We start from the raw sequence: 20,000 nt of genomic DNA, 5'->3' as shown, positions 1-20,000 counted from the left end.
ACGGTAATGTAAATCCTAACACTAAAAATGACGTTAATAATGATACGTAACAAATATATAACGTAACACAGGATGTGGAATAAAACGGAAGTGAAACTAATAACGTCAGTGTAATAACAGGAGTAATAATGATAGTAATATTAAATGTTGGTAACGATAGTTATATTATGTTTAATAACGATGATAATATCAAATGTAACAGCAATATCAAAGAAATAATAATAATAATTAAAAATAATATCAAAGTAATATTAGCCGTAATAACGATAGTAATATACATAACGATAGCAATATCAACTGTAAAAGTAACGATAATATCGTACAAGTGCAATAACGAAATACAAAAAGTAACAGCGCAAAATGATGTAATATCTGTAATATCGAAAGTATCGTAGGTAATATTAGACGTAATATCGTAAGTATCGCTGTTAATATCAGTCGTAATATCGTAACTATCGTTGGTAATATTAGTCGTAATATCGTAAGTATCGTTGGTAATATTAGTCATAATATCGTAAGTATCGTTGGTAATATTAGTCGTAACATTGTAAGTATCGTAGGTAATATTAGTCATAATATCGTAAGTATCGTAGGTAATATTAGTCATAAATCGTAAGTATCGTTGGTAATATTAGTCATAATATCGTAAGTATCGTTGGTAATATTAGTCGTAACATTGTAAGTATCGTAGGTAATATTAGTCATAATATCGTAAGTATCGTAGGTAATATTAGTCATAAATCGTAAGTATCGTTGGTAATATTAGTCGTAATATCGTAAGTATCGTTGGTAATATCACTCGTAATATCGTAAGCGCAATCATAATTTTGTGCAAGAATGGTATATAATACCGACAAAATGAAATTAAGACACATGTGCAACATCTGGGTATCTTTATTGTAGACGTTTCGCCATCCAGTGGTTTTATCAATACGAATTCCAGGACATAACTTGAAGACAGGAGAACTATGTACAGAAGATGAGGTAATCAGTCCCTCAACCTAGGAGTAGGTGCGAAGAGCACCGTAGTCGTGGAGATTCTCCACGAAGAGCACCGTAGTCGTGGAGATTCTCCACGAAGAGCACCGTAGTCGTGGAGATTCTCCACGAAGAGCACCGTAGTCGTGGAGATTCTCCACGAAGAGCACCGTAGTCGTGGAGATTCTCCACGAAGAGCACCGTAGTCGTGGAGATTCTCCACGAAGAGCACCGTAGTCGTGGAGATTCTCCACGAAGAGCACCGTAGTCGTGGAGATTCTCCACGAAGAGCACCGTAGTCGTGGAGATTCTCCACGAAGAGCACCGTAGTCGTGGAGATTCTCCACGAAGAGCACCGTAGTCGTGGAGATTCTCCACGAAGAGCACCGTAGTCGTGGAGATTCTCCACGAAGAGCACCGTAGTCGTGGAGATTCTCCACGAAGACTGTCTGAACTGCATCACAAGACCACCGTAGTCGTGGAGATTCTCCACGACTACGGTGCTCTTCGCACCTACTGCTAGGTTGAGGGACTGATTACCTCATCTTCTGTACATAGTTCTACTGTCTTCAAGTTATGTCCTGGAATTTGTATTGATAAAGCCACTGGATGGCGAAACGTCTACAATAAAGATACCCAGATGTTGCACATGTGTCTTAATTTCAATCATAATTTTGTTCGTTGTTAGAAATAATACAACGTTGCTACACCATTACAACGCTGTTTCGACCAATACTACGTTGTTTCGACCGTTACTACGTTGTTTCGACCTTTCTACGTAGTATCGACCGTTATTACGTTGTTTCGACCGTTACTTCGTTGTTTCGACAGTTGCTACGTTGTTTCGACTGTTGCTACGTTGTTTCGACCGTCACTTCGTTGTTTCGACTGTTACTACGTTGTTTCGACCGTTATTACGTTGTTTCGACCGTTAATTCGTTTAGACCGTTACTACGTTGTTTCGACTGTTGCTACGTTGTTTCGACAGTTACTACGTTGTTTCGACCGTTACTTCGTTGTTACGACTGCTTGTACAGTTTATACAGCCTGGGCGAAACCTCTGGCTCCTGCCCGTGATAGTCTCCTATTACCAGCTTGTCCGTGATAGTCTCCTATCACCAGCTTGTCCGTGATAGTCTCCTATCACCAACATGTCCGTGAAAGTCCCCTCCCTCCGGTTTGTCCGTGATAGTCCCCTACCACCAGCTTGTCCGTGATAGTCCCCTACCACCAGCTTGTCCGTGATAGTCCCCTACCACCAGCTTGTCCGTGATAGTCCCCTACCACCAGCTTGTCCGTGATAGTCCCCTACCACCAGCTTGTCCGTGATAATGTTTCTTACCAGAGTGAAAAAAAATAGCGATGGACCTGACACACCGGAACTATTTCCATTTCGTGCGAAGTTATGTGTCCAAACACACCTGTGTGTCTTTATTGCACACAGTAAAGACACCCAGGTGTTGCACACGTCTTGCTCATCAGTTTGCAGCAGGGAGAAACGTTGCCTCCCAATAAAAGTTTGTTCTGGAACTTTTTTTTTTACTGTTGTTGGCAGTATGGCTTTTATAGGCGAAATTTGACCTCTAACTAACTCCAGGCTAATAATGCAGCATATGGGAATCTTTATTCAGGAAACGTTTCGCCACACAGTGGCTTCATCAGTCCAATACAAAGAGGAAGGCGTAAGAGGAGGAGTATGAGGTAATCAGTCCCTCAGCCTGGAGTCGATGTGTTCAGTCCATCAATCTTGTAGAATGTACAGCATAGGGCCGTAGACGTGGCTTATATACTGTAGTGAGGTGAGGTGAAGCAGGCGGAGGCGGGGTCATAGTGGTACCATCCACTAGTCGAAGTAGGTCTTCGTCCAAAGGTTGAACAAGTGTTGAAGAATTCTTTGTAACAAGATCCCATGATGCTGCAGTGTCTGACAGTTGTGATGAATGGTTTGAAAAACCGACAAGTTGAAGATTGAGACACTTATGCAGCATAAGTGTCTCAATCTTCAACTTGTCGGTTTTTCAAACCATTCATCACATCCAGGCTAATAGTTAGACGAGAGAGAGAGAGAGAGAGAGAGAGAGAGAGAGAGAGAGAGAGAGAGAGAGAGAGAGAGAGAGAGAGAGAGAGAGAGAGAGAGAGAGAGAGAGAGAGAGAGAGAGAGAGAGAGAGAGAGAGAGAGAGAGAGAGAGAGAGGTGTACGCGACGTTTCGGACCGTATTGAAACTTTATTAACTTACAGTCTGATAATGGTCCAACACGGGCCGAAACATCTAAAATATCGTCTTCAAAGTGTGGGTTATTGGCGACTTGTTCCAGTCACGGTGTTGTAGTTTTGTGAATTGTTCCAGCGAAACTATTGTAAAGTGTTCCAGTGAAATTATTGTTAATTGTTCCAGTGAAATTATTGTGAATTGTTCCAATAAAATTATTGTGAATTGTTCCAGTACCTATTGTGATTTTTTTCCAGTAAAATTATTGCAATTTGTTCCAACGAAATTATTGTGAATTGTTCCAGCAAAATTACTGTGAATTGTTCCAGCGAAATTATTGTAAACTGTTCCAGCGAACTTATTGTGTATTGTTCTAGTCATGGTATTGCAGTTTTGTGAATTGTTCAGCCTATGGCAAAATATTCTCTGTTTGAAACTAGTTCCAGCCACGGTATTTTTACTGTGCGAATTGTTCCAGCAATGGTATCGTGAATTATTCCAGCCACGGTATTGTAACTATGAATTGTTCCAACCATGGCATCGTAACAATGAATTGTTCCGACCAAGGAATTGTAACAATGAATTGTTCCAGCCACGGTATTGAAACACTGAATTGTTCCAGCCACTGTATTGTAACTGTGAATTGTTCCAACCACGGAACTGTAACTAAGGATTGCTCCTGCCACGGTATTGTAACTGTGAATTGTTCCAGCCACGGTATTGTAACTGTGAATTGTTCCAACTACGGTACTGTAACTAAGAATTGTTCCTGCCACTGTATTGTAACTGTGAATTGTTCCAACTACGGTACTGTAACTAAGAATTGTTCCTACCACGGTACTGTAACTGTGATTTGTTCCAGTCATTGTATTGTAACTGAATTGTTCCAGCAACGCTACTGTGATCACAACATTCTTCTGTAAACCTCCCCACGCCCACGACCACACTCACAACCACGCCCACAATGGGCGTGGAGAGCCAGGTGTCTATTCTTGGATGTGGGAACAGGGGAAACTCCCCCGTGTGTGTATCTGTTGTCCCACGGAACAACGGTAGCGCCTCCTGTTACTGTTGGTACTAATCCTGTAGTCGATAACGTTGCTTGCTCTTAGTGTTATGCTAATTAGGATGGGGACGGTGGTAGTTGTGGTAGTTTTGGTAGTGTTGGTAGAGGTGGTAGTGAGTGTTGGTAGTTGTGGTTATTTTGTGTTGGTAGTTTGTTTTGGTGTGACAGTAGTAGCGGATGTGCTGGTAGTTGTGATTGCGCTGGTACATGTGGAAGTGGGTTTCTTTAATAATTGTGGTAGTGCTGATAGTTGTGGTAATGAGTGCTGGTAGTTGTGGTAGTATTGACAGTTGTGGTAGTGAGTGTTGGTAGTTGTGGTAGTGTTGATAGTAGTGGTAGTGTTGACAGCTCTGGTAATGAGTGCTGGTAGTTGTGGTAGTGTTGACAGTTGTGGTAGTGAGTGCTGGTAGTTGTGGTAGTGTTGATAGTTGTCGGAGTGAGTGCTGGTAGTTGTGGTAGTGAGTGCTGGTAGTTGTGGTAGTGCTGATAGTTGTGGTAGTGAGTGCTGGTAGTTGTGGCAGTGTTGACAGTTGTGGTAGTGATTGCTGGTAGTTGGGATAGTGGTGGTAGTGGTGGTAGCTGTGGTAGTGGTGGTAGTGGTGGTAGTGGTGGTAGTGCAGATAGTTGTGATAGTGCTGGTAGTGCTGGTAGCTGTGGTAGTGCTGGTAGTGCTGGTAGTGCTGGTAGTTGTGGTAGTGCTGGTAGTTGTGGTAGTGCTGGTAGTTGTGGTAGTGCTGGTAGTTGTGGTAGTGCTGGTTGTCGTGGTAGTGCTGGTAGTTGTGGTAGCACAGCTACTAGAGCCACTAACCAGGACTAGCCAAAACAAGAACAAACACCTGCACCAACAAACACAGCAACGGGAAGAACAAACAAACAAACAATTTTAGCAACGGTTCTCACGTCTATAACCGGAAGCCCCTCAAAGAAGGTTCCTTGATGCTGGTGAGGGGCTCTTGATCCAGGGAATTGGATCTGTGCTCCAGTTCCCTGAATTAAGCCTGAATACCTTCCACATCCCCCCACAGGCGCTGTATAATCCTACGGGTTTAGCACTCCCCCTTGATTATAATAATAATAATAATAATAATAATAATAATAATAATAATAATATAACCGGGTCACGGGAGCACCTGGAGGCATGGGAGGCAAACAGGTTTTGATCCGGGAGAGGGAGTGTTGCTCCGGTCTCTCGGATCAAGAGCCCCTAAGGCAGCGCTTCCACTGAAGCTATGGGAGGGATACCCCTTGGTAGAGGCATACCTTCAATTATGTAATCTCTCCAGGTATTCCTCCTGTTAGGGACACCTCCAGTTTAGGGATACCTCAAGGGATACCTTCAGTTTAGGGATGCCTTCACTTTAGGGATACCTTAATGTAGGGATACTTCGAGTTATATCTTCTGTATAGGGATACTTTCAGTTACGAATCTCTGCAGATATTCCTCGTGTGAGAAATACCTCGAGGGGTTACCTTCAGTTTAGGGATTACTCCGCAGGTAGGATTCCACAGGTAGGTCCTGCAACAGGTCCCAGCAGTGCAGTATCCTCAAACAGTGGCTGCAACCTCAATAAAGGTATCCTCAAAATAAAGGTATCCTCAAATAAAGATATCCCTAAAACAGACATATGATCCACAAAGGTATCCCTCCCCCAAATAAAGGTATCTCTCAAACAAAGGTATCCCTCAAATAAAGGTATCCTCAAATAGAGGTGTATCCTCAAAACAAAGATACATATCCTCAAATAAAGGCATCCCTCACAAACGTATCCTCAAAACAAAGGTATCCTCAAATAAAAGTATCCCTGCAAATAAAGGTATCCTCAAACAAAGATATCCCCAAATAACGCAGGTATCCTCATTTAAAGGTGGTATTCTCAAATAAAGGTATCTCTCAAATAAAGGTATCCTCACAAAAGTACCCTCCCCCAAACAAAGGTATCCGTCAAACAAAGATATCCCTCAAATAAAGGTATCCCTCAAAGATATCCCTCAAATAAAGCTATCCCTCAAATAAAGGTATCCCTCAAATAAAGGTATCCCTAGATATCTTCTGTGCGGAATATGAAACAACATGAAAAAGGGGAAAAGAATGAGAGGAAAAGTAAGAAAAAGAGGGGAAAAAATAGAACAAGAGGGGAGGGGAAAGGGAAAATGGAAGAGGAAGAAAAGGGAGGGAAAATAGAAGTTAAAACAGGAAAAATAGAAAAATTGGAAAAATGTAGAATAGGGAAATTTTGGAAAAAAAGAAAAAAGGGGAAAACATGGATGAGGGAAATACTTAGGGTGCATCCTCCCCAAAAAAGGCATTTGAAATGGGTGCATCCAATGACCTCATTCTGTTGGAGGCCGGGTCGGCCCTTCCCCTCCTTTTTTTTAGAAGAATTGCAACTTACGTAATAGAGGGAAATTTTTTTTCAGGTAATATTTTCGTAACTGATGTTGACTTCTTATGTGTCAGCCAAATTAATAATAGGAATGGGTTCTTTCTAGCACAATGACGTCTTTGAGGAAGTGAAGAATGTAACGTCTGGCTGTTGTGTTGGAGGAGGGAGGGAGGAGGAGGATGCATGGATGGGATGGGATGGAGTGATGGGATGGGAGTGATGGGAGGGAGATGATGGGATGGGATGGAGTGATGGGATGGGACGATGATGGGACGGGAGGGATTTTATCAGAGGACGATGGGAGTGACGGATGGGACGGAGGGAGTACGAGGGATTTCATTTATAGGGAGGATCGGAGGACGGGATGGACGGGGGCTTTAATGGATGGGCATTTGATGACGGGGATGATTCAGGGGATTTTTATAGAGGGGATGATGAGGACGGATGGGATGGATGGATGGGAGGATGGGATGGCAGGGATGGGATGGAGGACGGGACGGAGGGGATCGGACGGATGGATGGGAGGATGGGATGGACGGGATGATTGATTTATCGGAGTGACATGGATGGCTTGCAGTCGGAGGATGAGGATTGGATGGGATGGATGGGATGATGATGGGATGATGATTATGGGAGGAGGGACGGGATGGACGGGGATGATGACGGGACAGAGGACGGACGGACTTAGATTGGAGGAGGGAGGATGGGAGGGAGGAGGGGATGGGGAGGGAGGAGGGAGGGAGGAGGGAGTGAGGGGAGGGAGGAGGGAGTGAGGAGGGGAGGAGGGGAGGGGAGGAGGGAGTGAGGGAGTGAGGGAGGAAGGGAGGCAGGGAGGAGGGAGGGAGGGGAGGGAGGAGGGAGGGACAGGGGAGGAGGGACGATTTGAATGGATGGAGTGACGGATGGATGGGATGGGATGGGGACGATGATGGACGGGGATGGGAATGGATGGACAGGATTTATACGATGGATGGATGATGATGGATGGATGGGGAATGGAATGATGATGGATGATGAGGGGAGGATTTATGATGATGGAATGGAATGGATGGGATGGATGGGATGGAACATGATGGGGAGTGCACGGATTTGGATGGGATGGGATGACGATGGATGATGGATGATGATGGGATGATGGAGATGGATGATGGAGCCGAGTGATGATATATTTTTGGAGCAGAGGGAGTGACGGATACGGATGGACGATGGACGGGAGTAGGCATGGATTTGATGATGATTTGGAGAGGAGTCGATGACGATGACGATGGATCAGATGATGACGATAGTAGATTGCACGATGATAGTCATTTGACAGATACTGAACCACGATGATGGATGACAGATGGACGATGATGATGATGATGATGATATGGCAGTATGATCGACGATGAAGGGAGTGAAGGGAGAGTGAAGGCGTGAGTGCAAGACAAGAGTGAAACAACAGGAGTGCAAACAGAGTGGCAGCAAGAGTGAAAACAGAGGTAACAGCATGCAAGGCAGCAGGAGTGCAACAGGAGTGGCAGCAGAGTGGCAACCAGAGTGCAACAAGAGCGCAAGTCAGAGTGCAAACAGGAGCGCAACAGAGGCAACAGGAGCGCAGCAGCAGAGGCAACAGAGTGCAACAGAGTGCAGCAGAGCGCAACAGAGTGCAAACAGGAGCTGCAACAGAGTGCAAAACAGAGAGCAGGCAGTGGCACAACAGGAGTGGGCAACCAGAGTGCAAATAGGAGTGCAACAGAGTGCAGCAGAGTGGCAAGTCAGAGTGCAACAGAGTGCAGCAGGAGGTGCAACAGAGTAGCAAACAGAGTGGCAACAGAGGCAGCAGTGGCAACCAGAGTGGCAGCAGAGTGGCAACAACAGAGTGCAACAGAGTGCAGCAGAGTGCAACAGAGGTAAAGCAACAGAGTGGCAGCAGAGTGCAAACAGAGTGCAACAGAGTGCAAACAGAGTGGCAAACAGCAGTGCAGCAGAGTGCAAACATGAGTGGCAACAGAGTGCAGCAGAGTGCAAACAGGAGTGCACAGAGTGCAACAGAGTGCAACAGAGTGTGGCAAATAGAGTGCAGCAGAGTGCAACAGAGTAAGCAACAGGAGTAAAAAGTAGCAGAGTGCAGCAGAGTGGTCAACAGAGGCAGCAGGAGTGCAACAGAGTGGCAACAGAGTGCAACAGGAGTGCAACAGGAGTGGCAACAGAGTGCATGAACAGAGTGCAACAGAGCAAATAGGAGTGCAGCAGAGTGGCAGCAGAGTGCAACAGAGTGCAACAGAGTGCAACAGAGTGCAACAGAGTGCAGCAGAGTGCAACAGAGTGCAACAGGAGTGCAACAGAGTGCAACAGGAGTGCAGCAGAATGCAACAGAGTGGCAACAGAGTGCAACAGAGTGCAACAGAGTGCAATACAGAGGCAACAGAGAGGCTGGGACAACAATAATGATAAGTAATTACTTTTAACAAATCATATTAACCACTAATAATCCACCCTAAACATCAGAATAATAACAATTACAGCAATTCACTTTAAAGAGATAACAATATCACTAAATCATGATTAACTCTAAATAATTAACCAAGAGTTACTTAACGACGATGTTTCGGAACGAAAACTCAGGATTGGAATCTGAGAAGTGGAAATACGTCTCCCCAAGAAAGCAAGCAACAGAGCAACTTGATCAATACCTGACGCCTCGCCTACCAATTACTAATTTAGCCACAATTTCACGAAAGCTTCTGTGTGAGAGAAAACGTCAATCACACTGATGTTTACGTCTTATTGTCCTAAATAAAATTAAAAACTACTACAAATGTAGCCCTGGACGAATTTTTTTTAAGCCGCCTAAACTGTGCAATTCTAATTTTCGTCCGAAAAATTAACAAAAAGGAAACACCTACTAAGTTCTCTACTTGCTTTTTCATTAATAATCTTTCCGAAACGACGACACATTATTTAATTAATTCGCCAAAACCTCCCCATACAAAAGGCATATCCGCCTTGGATTCAGAGCAACAAGTCACAAGTGGGGAAGGAGAGGAATAGAAAAGGCCGGAAGACAATGTTCTGCCTTTTTTTTTTTTTCTTCAATCAAAATAGGAAGACGGAGAATCGAGAAACGTCGTTGCCCGTCATAATCGACAAGATGTTGATAATGAATCGAGCGCATCACATGTTCCAATACTCAAGCGATGAACGTGTTTTTACGAGTTCTGTCGTTTCAAGCAAGGATAGGAGACTCTAAGGAAGTGGTTGTGTACTCCAACCTTAATTGTAAATACATATATATATATTTTTTTTTTCAAGCATTCAATTTTCTTTGATACTCAGCGAGGTCCTCTTCCTCTCTGAGATGTACGTCAGACGTACAAAATCTCTCTCTCTCTCTCTCTCTCTCTCTCTCTCTCTCTCTCTCTCTCTCTCTCTCTCTCTCTCTCTCTCTCTCTCTCTCTCTCACCCGACACTTTTGAAGACTATAGAACCGCACACTTCTCAAGGTTGAGGGACTGATCACCTCACAACTTCAAGACTGATGACAGATCACATCATACTTATTTTTCCACTACTTCTGCTGTCTCCATATTCAGCCACATTTACATCTGACTGAAGAATCCTGCTGTGCAGGCAAAACAATTCAGAGAAAAAGACACTTAAGTGTTACACAAGTGTTTTACTGATCCATCTGTCAGTTCTGAATGCAATCAAGACTAAGACTCGCAGTAATGAATTCCAGCTGGACAAAATTAGACTTAGAAAGAATATAGGGAAGTACTGATTTAGTAACTGCCTGGTTGATCAGGCTCTGGTCCACCAGGAGGCCTGGTCACAGACCGGGCCGCGGGGGCGTTGACCCCCGGAACTCTCTCCAGGTAAACTCCAGGCAGCAGAGGGGGACCTGTCTAGCATGGACCAGTAGGTCTGTTGCAGTGTTCCTTCATTCTTGTGTTCTCTCTCTCTCTCTCTCTCTCTCTCTCGCACACACACCTGTAATGTATTCCAAGAGACAGGCAGGTAAAGGCAGGGTAATGCATGTTGTAGGGGTAATTAACTGGCAGGTGAGGTGTGCCATCCAGTCTGGCTCAGCTGATCGATAAATAATTGATATGCGTGACTCCCGGGTCGGATCCCGCCGCGAGTTATGGCTCTAATTTGCTGTAATGGTTGCTGCTGCTCTGTGTAGAAGATGGAGAGAGAGAGAGAGAGAGAGAGAGAGAGAGAGAGAGATAGAGAGAGAGAGAGAGAGAGAGAGAGAGAGAGAGAGAGAGAGAGAGAGAGAGAGAGAGAGAGAGAGACAGACAGAGACAGAGACAGAGATGTATTTCATTAGTACAGGAACATCTAAGAGGGACAGTTGAACCCCTGTGTTGTGCTCAGTCGATCAGTCTTTTATCAAGGCTGATGAACCCGACACATTATCTCTCTGCTTCAGATTCATCGAGACTACAGTACCGAACGCTGTATGACCCTTGTGGGTTTAGCCCTTGGTAATAATTATAATAATAATACATTATTAAACACTTTCTGCTAGACTGAGGGACTGATTACTCCATCTTAAGTTCTCTGTATACAGGTCTGTACGGCTGAGGGACTGATGACCGCCTCCGTTGCAGACTTCCGTTTATGTCCCTGTATTATACCACTAATATGGAAAAAAGCACTTATATACTGGACTGAAGAAGCCTGCTGTGCAGGCGCAACGTTTCGGAATAAAGATACTTAACTGTTGCACGAGTGTCTTACTAATTAACTTGTAGATATTATAAACCATTATCACACTCACTCATCAGGACATTTATCAGAGGAAACGTTTCGCCACTCGTGGCTTCTTCAGTCTTAATACAGAGAAGACGAGCATTAGGACTGAAGAAGACACTGGTGACGAGACGTGTCGGCGAGACGTGTCCTCTAATAAATGTCCTAATCTGCACATGTCTCTTGTCTGTATCACTATACCAATTTTCAGGTGTACCGATAATACCGCTGGCTGGCGATTCATCTACAAAATAAACATACCTATGTTAGGTAAAACGACACATGTGCAATTAATGCAACAATTTATTGTGGCAAAGTTTCGCTCTCTAGCTTTGCCAAGTCGTTGCCAATAAAATGCCACATAAGTTGTACTTGTGTTCTTTTACCTAACATATTTGCAATGTTTCTACCAACATTAACACATAAACATGCCCAGATGTTGTATAAGAACATAAGAAGAACATAAGAACGAAGGAACACTGCAGAAGGCCTACTGGCCCATGCGAGGCAGGTCCAAGTCTCCTACCGGCTTAAGCCAATGCACCCAACCTAGTCAGGTCAGGTCACATTGACTTAAGGGAGGAACACGGCAACCGACCTGGTAGCACAAGCTATCAGGTCTAACTCACACCCACCCACATCTACTCATTTATTTATCCAACCTATTTTTAAAGCTACACAACGTTCTGGCCTCTATAACGGTACTTGGGAGTTTGTTCCACTCATCCACAACTCTATTACCAAACCAGTACTTTCCTATATCCTTCCTGAATCTGAATTTTTCCAACTTAAAACCATTGCTGCGAGTCCTGTATATGAATGGTATACACATCTGGGTATCTTGAATTGAAGATACCCACATAATACCAGATGCATAACAATACCAGATACCCGGTATTATATGCTGTTGATGTTATAACTCAGCATCTCTAAGTTGAGGGACTGATCCCTTCAACCTCCATTTTGATATTCTCCATCATTATTCTCTGTATTGGACTGATGATGCCGCTGATTGTAGGAACGCTTTAATGAAAAGGATACCTGTGTGTGTGTGTGTGTGTGTTTGTGTGTGTGTGTGTGTGTGTGTGTGTGTGTGTGTGTGTGTGTGTGTGTGTGTGTGTGTGTGTGTGTGTGTGTTTTGTTAATTAAAACACAGATATTTGAAGAATAAAAGTCGCAATACAGTGGCTGGAACAGTTCACAACTATCTCACAAATTGGAGATGAAATGAAACTGGACTACCTCTCTCTCTCTCTCTCTCCCTCTCTCTCTCTCTCTCTCTCTCTCTGAATAATATTAGACAGGTGTATAGATAGATGTAAGTTGGACTAGCCTAGCATGGGCCAGTAGGCCTGCTGCAGTGCTCCTTCTTTCATATGGTCTTATGTTGTGCAAGAAAGGTATAAAATACCGACAATATGAAAGTTAAGACACATGTGCAACATCTGGATATCTTTATTGTAGACGTTTCGCCACTGGATGGCGAAACGTCTACAATAAAGATATCCAGATGTTGCACATACGTCTTAACTTTCATGGTCTTACGTTATCAAGAGCTGAGCTGAGAATCACGACCTAAAACACTCGTCATTATTTCGGTCAGAGACTTAATAGTGAGCAAAATAATTTTTGCTCACTATTAACCCACAACTTAGACGACGTTTCGGCCATGCCTGAACTGCAATTCAGTTCATTATATGGTTGATAAATTAGACACATGTGCAACATTTGGGTATCATCAGTCTTGGGTATCATCAGTCTTGGGTATCATCGGGCTTATCATTCCATACAAAGGAGAATGGTAAAGAACCGTTCTTCGTCATTCTCCTTTGTATGGAGTGATGAAGCCACTGTGTGGCGAAACGTTTCCTCATTAAAGATACCCAAGTGTTGCCCATGTGTTTAATTTATGAACTTGTCGGTTCTCTGAACCAATCATCTACATTATATGGTCTAGGTCGGACCGACACAACTGTAGCTTTGGTAGCGACCTTTACTTCCTAGTTTCATATTTTTTTTTTCAAATTGTATCCAGTATTGATTAAGGACTGAAACTGTTATTATTATTATATATTATATATATATATATATATATATATATATATATATATATATATATATATATATATATATATATATATATATATATATATATATATATATATATATATATATATATATATATATATTATAATAATTATAATAATACTAATAATAATAATAATAATAATAATAATAATAATAATAATAATAATAATTTCAGTAAATTGTAAATTTTTACATAAACATTAAAGGAAAAAATATATCTTTAAACGTATAAGAGAAAATTTTAGAAATGACTTAATTTTAAATGAGTTCTTGTTAACTGACCTGTTTTACCTATTCGGCACGAGACAGACAGACACACACATGCACACATATGTATATATATATATATATATATATATATATATATATATATATATATATATATATATATATATATATATATATATATATATATATATATATATATATATATATATATATATATATATATATTCCTAAAACAGAGTTTACGAAATTATCACGTTCAGAATATGAACGTACGAATAAAATGAATACAGAATAAGAACCTACGCATGAAGTCCAGTACGAAAGAGTCGCACACGAACTCATTACATACGAACTCAAGGTCACGAACAAAATTCTCACATACGACACAAAGAAGCCATCAGTTACACACGGAAAACAAACACTTCCGAACAGCATTCGAAACCACCAACTGAACAACAACAAAAACAACAACAACATCCATTTCAACTGCGCCATCAATCACCGCAGAATCGCCGCCGCCGCAGCCCGCAGGGCCCCCGCCCGACACACGCGCCGTGATTTACGACGATTGACTAAATTACCGAAAATCAGAACGGCAGCCTTCAATTAACGATAACCAGCCGCGCCCCTTGACATATGCGGTCATTCGCATAGATCATTAGGGGGTAATTGATATGTGGTCTAGGGAGAGGTGGCAAATAAGTAGAATCAATTGCTTAGTTGCAGATAGTGACGGGTTAAGCGAAGTTTAAACTGGGAATATTGCAGTAGGCCTGTTGCTCCATCCCAGGAGCTGGCAGTGTGTGTGTGTGAGTTGGGAAAGTGTGTGTGTGTGTGTGTTGGCAGAGTGTGTGTGTGTGTTGGGAGAGTGTGTGAGCGGGTTGGAAGAGTGTGTGAGTGGGTTGGGAGAGTGTGTGAGCGGGTTGGAAGAGTGTGTGAGTGGGTTGGGAGTGTGTGAGTGAGTTGGAAGAGTGTGTGAGTGAGTTGGGAGAGTGTGTGAGCGGGTTGGAAGAGTGTGTGAGTGGGTTGGGAGAGTGTGTGAGTGGGTTGGAAGTGTGTGAGTGGGTTGGGAGTGTGTGAGTGAGTTGGAGAGTGTGTGAGTGGGTTGGGAGAGTGTGTGAGCGGGTTGGAAGAGTGTGTGAGTGGGTTGGGAGAGTGTGTGAGTGGGTTGGAAGAGTGTGTGAGTGGGTTGGGAGAGTGTGTGAACGGGTTGAAAGAGTGTTTGAGTGGGTTGGGAAAGTGTGTGAGCGGGTTGGAAGAGTGTGTGAGTGGGTTGGGAGAGTGTGTGAGTGAGTTGCAAGTGTGTGAGTGGGTTGGGAGAGTGTGTGAGTGAGTTGCAAGTGTGTGAGTGGGTTGGGAGAGTGTGTGAGTGCGTTGGAAGTGTGTGAGTGGGTTGGAAGAGTGTGTGAATGAGCTGGAAGAGTGTGTGAGTTGGAAGAGTGTGTGAGTGAGTTGGAAGAGTGTGTGAGTGAGTTGGAAGAGTGTGTGAGTGAGTTGGAAGAGTGTGTGAGTGAGTTGGAGGTATTGAACATTTTTTCTGGTTATTATTTCTCCATCTGTTTATTACACATAGTTGTCCTCTTTTGAGTTCATCTCAGCTTTCCTACAGTCACGTCCAGAGCGCACACGAATGTACGTATCCATGTGTACACACCCGTGCCTGATTCCTCATAATACACATACAAGGCACCTCTGCCGCTCCTACCATCCCCCCTAATACACTAATTTTCAATCTCGTACCTAACCTATTTATAAAACTAACCGATGCATTTCCAAGGCTGACACATGCATGGTAACACTCGCCAACACCAGCAGGAGTTCAGTCGACCCAACACGAACTATAACAGTTTACTGACAATATATAGCATAATAGCGGCGAGTCAGTGGTGTGCTGAATAATTAACACACACAAAGATCATTCCTGAATAACACATTACCCGTCGGGATCATTCAATGCCCAGCTATTTCGCATATATATATATATATATATATATATATATATATATATATATATATATATATATATATATATATATATATATATATATATATATATATATATATATATATATATATATATATATATATATATATGTATATATATATATATCGTGCCGAATAGGTAAAACTTGCGATTTTGGCTTAAACAGTAACGCTCTTCTTGCCGAATAAGGCAAGCAAAAATTTGCGTATGTAATAATTTCGCAAAAATCATTCCGAACCTAACGAAAAAAATATATTTCATTGTGTTTGTTTATTATTATATTATTGTAAACTTATCTAAACTATATTTAGTTGGATTAGTTGGATTAGATTCTTTTGGTACAAAATTATTAATTTTTACATTAATATAAATGAAAAAACCTTTAAACGTATATGATTTTTTTAAAAAAGGACTTAATTTTAAATGAGTTCTTGCTAATTGACCAATTTAACTATTCGGCACGACATATATATATATATATTTAAATATATATAAACTATCGTTCCGAGTTGTCCGAAACAAAATCCACCCAACAAAATATTTCCTGTCAGCAGGTTATATAAAATATGCATGTGTGCCAGTACACACCAGCAGTAGAGAGAGAGTAATGGAGCCAGGAGAATGCCATCTCTCCATAAGGAAGCCATATGACGCTGGGGAGTAGAAATAACCTGCCGGGTGTAGGTACTGGTAACACAAGACCCCCAGTGTCAATACCTCGCTCAGATAGAAATTTGGCTTCTTGGAGGTTCATTCTTGTGAGGAATCCTCGTGGTTTGCGTCGTGAAATAGAGTTGTTATAAGCATCACTGTCACGTCAATAATTGCTACTCTGTTTATGTTCTTCAGTTAACAATAAATGGTCCGAGTCAGACCGAAACGTCGTCATAAGTTTTGTCTCCCATGTGCGAGTTACTTGTATATTGTTCCAGTCACGGTATTGTGTCTTGTTGTTCTTGATTTTATATACCTCTGTACCCCTGTATTGACAAAGCTCCTGGAGACCGAAACGTCGCCACAGTAAAATGTCGCATTAGTTGCACATGTGCCCTTTTACCTAACATATTGTAATAGACCCCGGGTACAACGCATCCGGTTATTACAGACGAGGAAATTGTTAGAAGTATATACTTCAAGGGTTAAATCTTATTAAGTTATTATGCTCTTATTGCATCACCTCACTTAGTGTCTTAAGCAACGCACAGTTGCCTCTTCGACATAATTCGATGTAGATTTAGCAGACACGGTCATCTACATCGCCCACTTGTCCTCGACGCTATTTATAACAAAGTTTGGTATCTTTCGGAAGCACACATTCCTTGAGGCTGTCTTGTGAAATTTACCTGTCGCTGGAGCCACGCTAAAAGTTCTCGCCTTGCAATTCTGTTGCTAAAGTTTCCACGTATTGACGAGCCATTCGAAGGCCATTTTGTTTCTCATTCCCAAGCCATTTATTATTACGTTCTAAATTCATTTCGTGTCTTGTTATGAACGTGTTTCGTTTAGGCTCCTCGTGTTTATTGTTTTATCGACGTAATAAGAATACCGACCTAAGTTCCAGTTTTATATCTTTTTCTCTTTATTTCCTGCCCAAGATATTCCTCTCTTTGTCTGTCTTTTCAGTCTTCTCGTTAACATTTTCAGAAAAAATCTATCTTTCTCTTGATTCGGAATTTTCTGTGCCTCGTTGTCAGTACAAATTTGTCATACATCGATTGGAAGTCCTCTTATTTCTTTCGTTTTGAAGCTAAGTCCAGTCCTTCCCTCTGAATCTGCCAGGTTCTCGCTGTAAGTCCAAATTTCGCTCTCCTGGCTTGGTTGTCTGTCACAAAGATTTCTACTCCGGACTCGACGCTCCCAGGTAGGCGTCCTGCTCCCGTGTCTCCCAGGTGGGCGTCCTGCTCCCGTGTCCTCTCCCAGAAGTAACTAGATTGTTTGCCCGTTTTTATCATGTATTTGACGTGGGATCTGCCAGTTGCAGCCTCGCGCAAGAGAAAAATTGCACGAGTCTCGCTATAGAGAGGCTGGAACAATTCACAAATTGTAAGTCTCTCTGTACAGTAGATGGAACAATTCACAAATTGAAAGTCCCGCTATACAATAGATGGAACAATTCAAAACTAAACCACACTTTGAAGAGAAAAACTTAAACTGCGTTTCGGTCTATCCTTGACATTCTGAGGTCCAGGGCTGGCCGAAACGTCGTCTAAATTTCCACTCTCCAAAGTTTGAATTATTTGTGAATTGCTCCAATACAGTCTTGTAGAAACGACGTAGTCTGAGAGTTATGTTAGACTCCAACAACACTGTGATACTGAACTCACGTGAACAGTAAATAACAATATCGTGGATGAAACATATTAAAACAAAATAATTCCAACTACTGGAAGTGAAAAACTAAGACGTTTCTGTTAGGCAAAATGACACAAGTGGCAACGTTTCGCTCTCCAGGAGCTTTGTTAAGCCGTTACGGCTTAATATTGTCGGTAATTCTACAAACATTATTACAAGACGTTTCTGTCCGTCCTGGAGAAAAGTCGCAAATGAGAAAGACGAATTAGACTTTACTCAAAGATGAACAGAAATGTCGCCCGATTTTCGTAATGAATTATTGAATAAAATAGCAATACGTTTCGCTCCTTCATCAGCGAAACGTACCAGTGTTTAAGCGCCTCTAAGCCATTCTTCAGATATTGATGAACGTTTGGTGAACGTAAATAAAAGCATTGAGCCTACTAGCCATTATTAAGCGGGTCCAGTGAACATCACGCTAGCCTGTGTTCAGGCACGCCAACCTATATCCCCCCCCCAAAAAAAAGCCTTAGGCCTCCTTCATAGGCCTTGAACTGCTAGGCAAACAGAATGGGACCAAAACCAGGTCATGAGAACCCTCGGAAATGTGACTTAAATATTACTGGTATTGGCGGGTTTTAAAAGATCTTTGCTGAGGTTTTTAGTATCCAAAGCAACTGTGAAGTCACGGCTATGACCGCAAGTTAAACCAAAGTTGCGGCTATGACTGCAGGTTTAGAGTTGCGACGCCTATGACCGCAGGCTAAGCCAGAGTTGCGGCAGCCATGCCCGCATTCTGAGTCAATGTCTCGGCGGCCATATCCATAGGATAAGACAGCTGCGGCGGTCATGTCCGAATAAATTAGTGTCACTGGCAGCGCTGCAATTTAGGCGAGACGTCGCCGACGGTGAAGCAATTCGGGCAAAAAGTCGCTAGAGTTAAAGCAATGTAGACGAAAAGCCGCAGGCAATGTTGAGTTAAAAAATATGTCGCAGCCAGTGCCGCAAGTAAAGCGAAAAGTCGCGGATAATATCGCAAATTATGCGAAAGTTTTGGAGAATGCCGCATATTGGGTGAAAAGTCGTGGATAATGCCGCAAATTAAACGAAAGGTGGCGGATAATACCGTAAGTTAGGAGAAAAGTCGCGGGTAATGCCGCAAGTTAAGCAGTAAGTGGCGGACAATTAACCGCATTCCAGTAGAAGTTGGAGCGATAAGAGACGCATCTATAATAATAACAATAATAATAATAATAATAATAATAATAATAATAATAATAATAATAATAATAATAATAATTTATTAAAAAATACTGGGAATGAAAATAAAAAAAATGCCGATGAACAAACTGACAGAATCGAAACGTTTCGCGAGACGTCACGCCTTTAGTTCAAGCTTTTGTTTCACGCCTTAGTCTCTCAAGTAACGTCAATGTGACGAGAACTTCGAAACGTTGTTAAAATAGGTTGGACAGGTTTATGACAGGATATGGATAAGTTGGACATGCTTAGCATGGACCAGTAGTAGATGAATGGTTCAGAGAACCGACACGTTGATAAATTAGACACATGTGCAACTCTTGGGTATCCTCAACAAAGATACCCAAGAGTTGCACATGTCTAATTTATCAATGGACCAGTAGGCCTGCTGCAGTGCTGCGTGTACGTGTGTTGATAACAAAAAGGTACAATACATTGACTGGAACAATACACAAATAACCCGCACATAGTGCGGGTTATTTGTGAATTGTTCGTGTGCCGATAATTTCAAGAAAGAGTACAGAATGAGAAGCTGTAACCGATCTACCTAAACATGCTGGAGGTCATATAAGTACAGCTTAAGGGGCTGTAACCACTCTACCTAAACACGCGAAAGGTCACAGAAGTACAGCTTAAAGGGTTATAACCGCTCCACCTAAACACGCGGAAGTTCACAGAAATACTGAGTAAGAGGCCGCAACCCTCTGTACCCAATGAGACGTTTGTATTCTCAGCGTGTATAGACAAAGCAAGTCTGGCAGAGCCTGATG

General features: G+C 42.3%; 1 protein-coding gene across 4 annotated transcripts in view; it reads right to left on the bottom strand.

Moving 5' to 3' along the window:
- Positions 1-20,000, bottom strand: part of LOC128698185 (homeobox protein OTX2-like) — a 59,994-nt gene that overhangs the window by 38,395 nt on the left and 1,599 nt on the right. The gene's annotated exons all lie outside the window — the stretch shown is intronic.

This window comes from Cherax quadricarinatus, chromosome 63 (assembly GCF_038502225.1).
Source record: "Cherax quadricarinatus isolate ZL_2023a chromosome 63, ASM3850222v1, whole genome shotgun sequence".
NCBI lineage: Eukaryota > Metazoa > Arthropoda > Malacostraca > Decapoda > Parastacidae > Cherax > Cherax quadricarinatus.
This window is presented reverse-complemented; position numbering and strand designations above follow the sequence as displayed.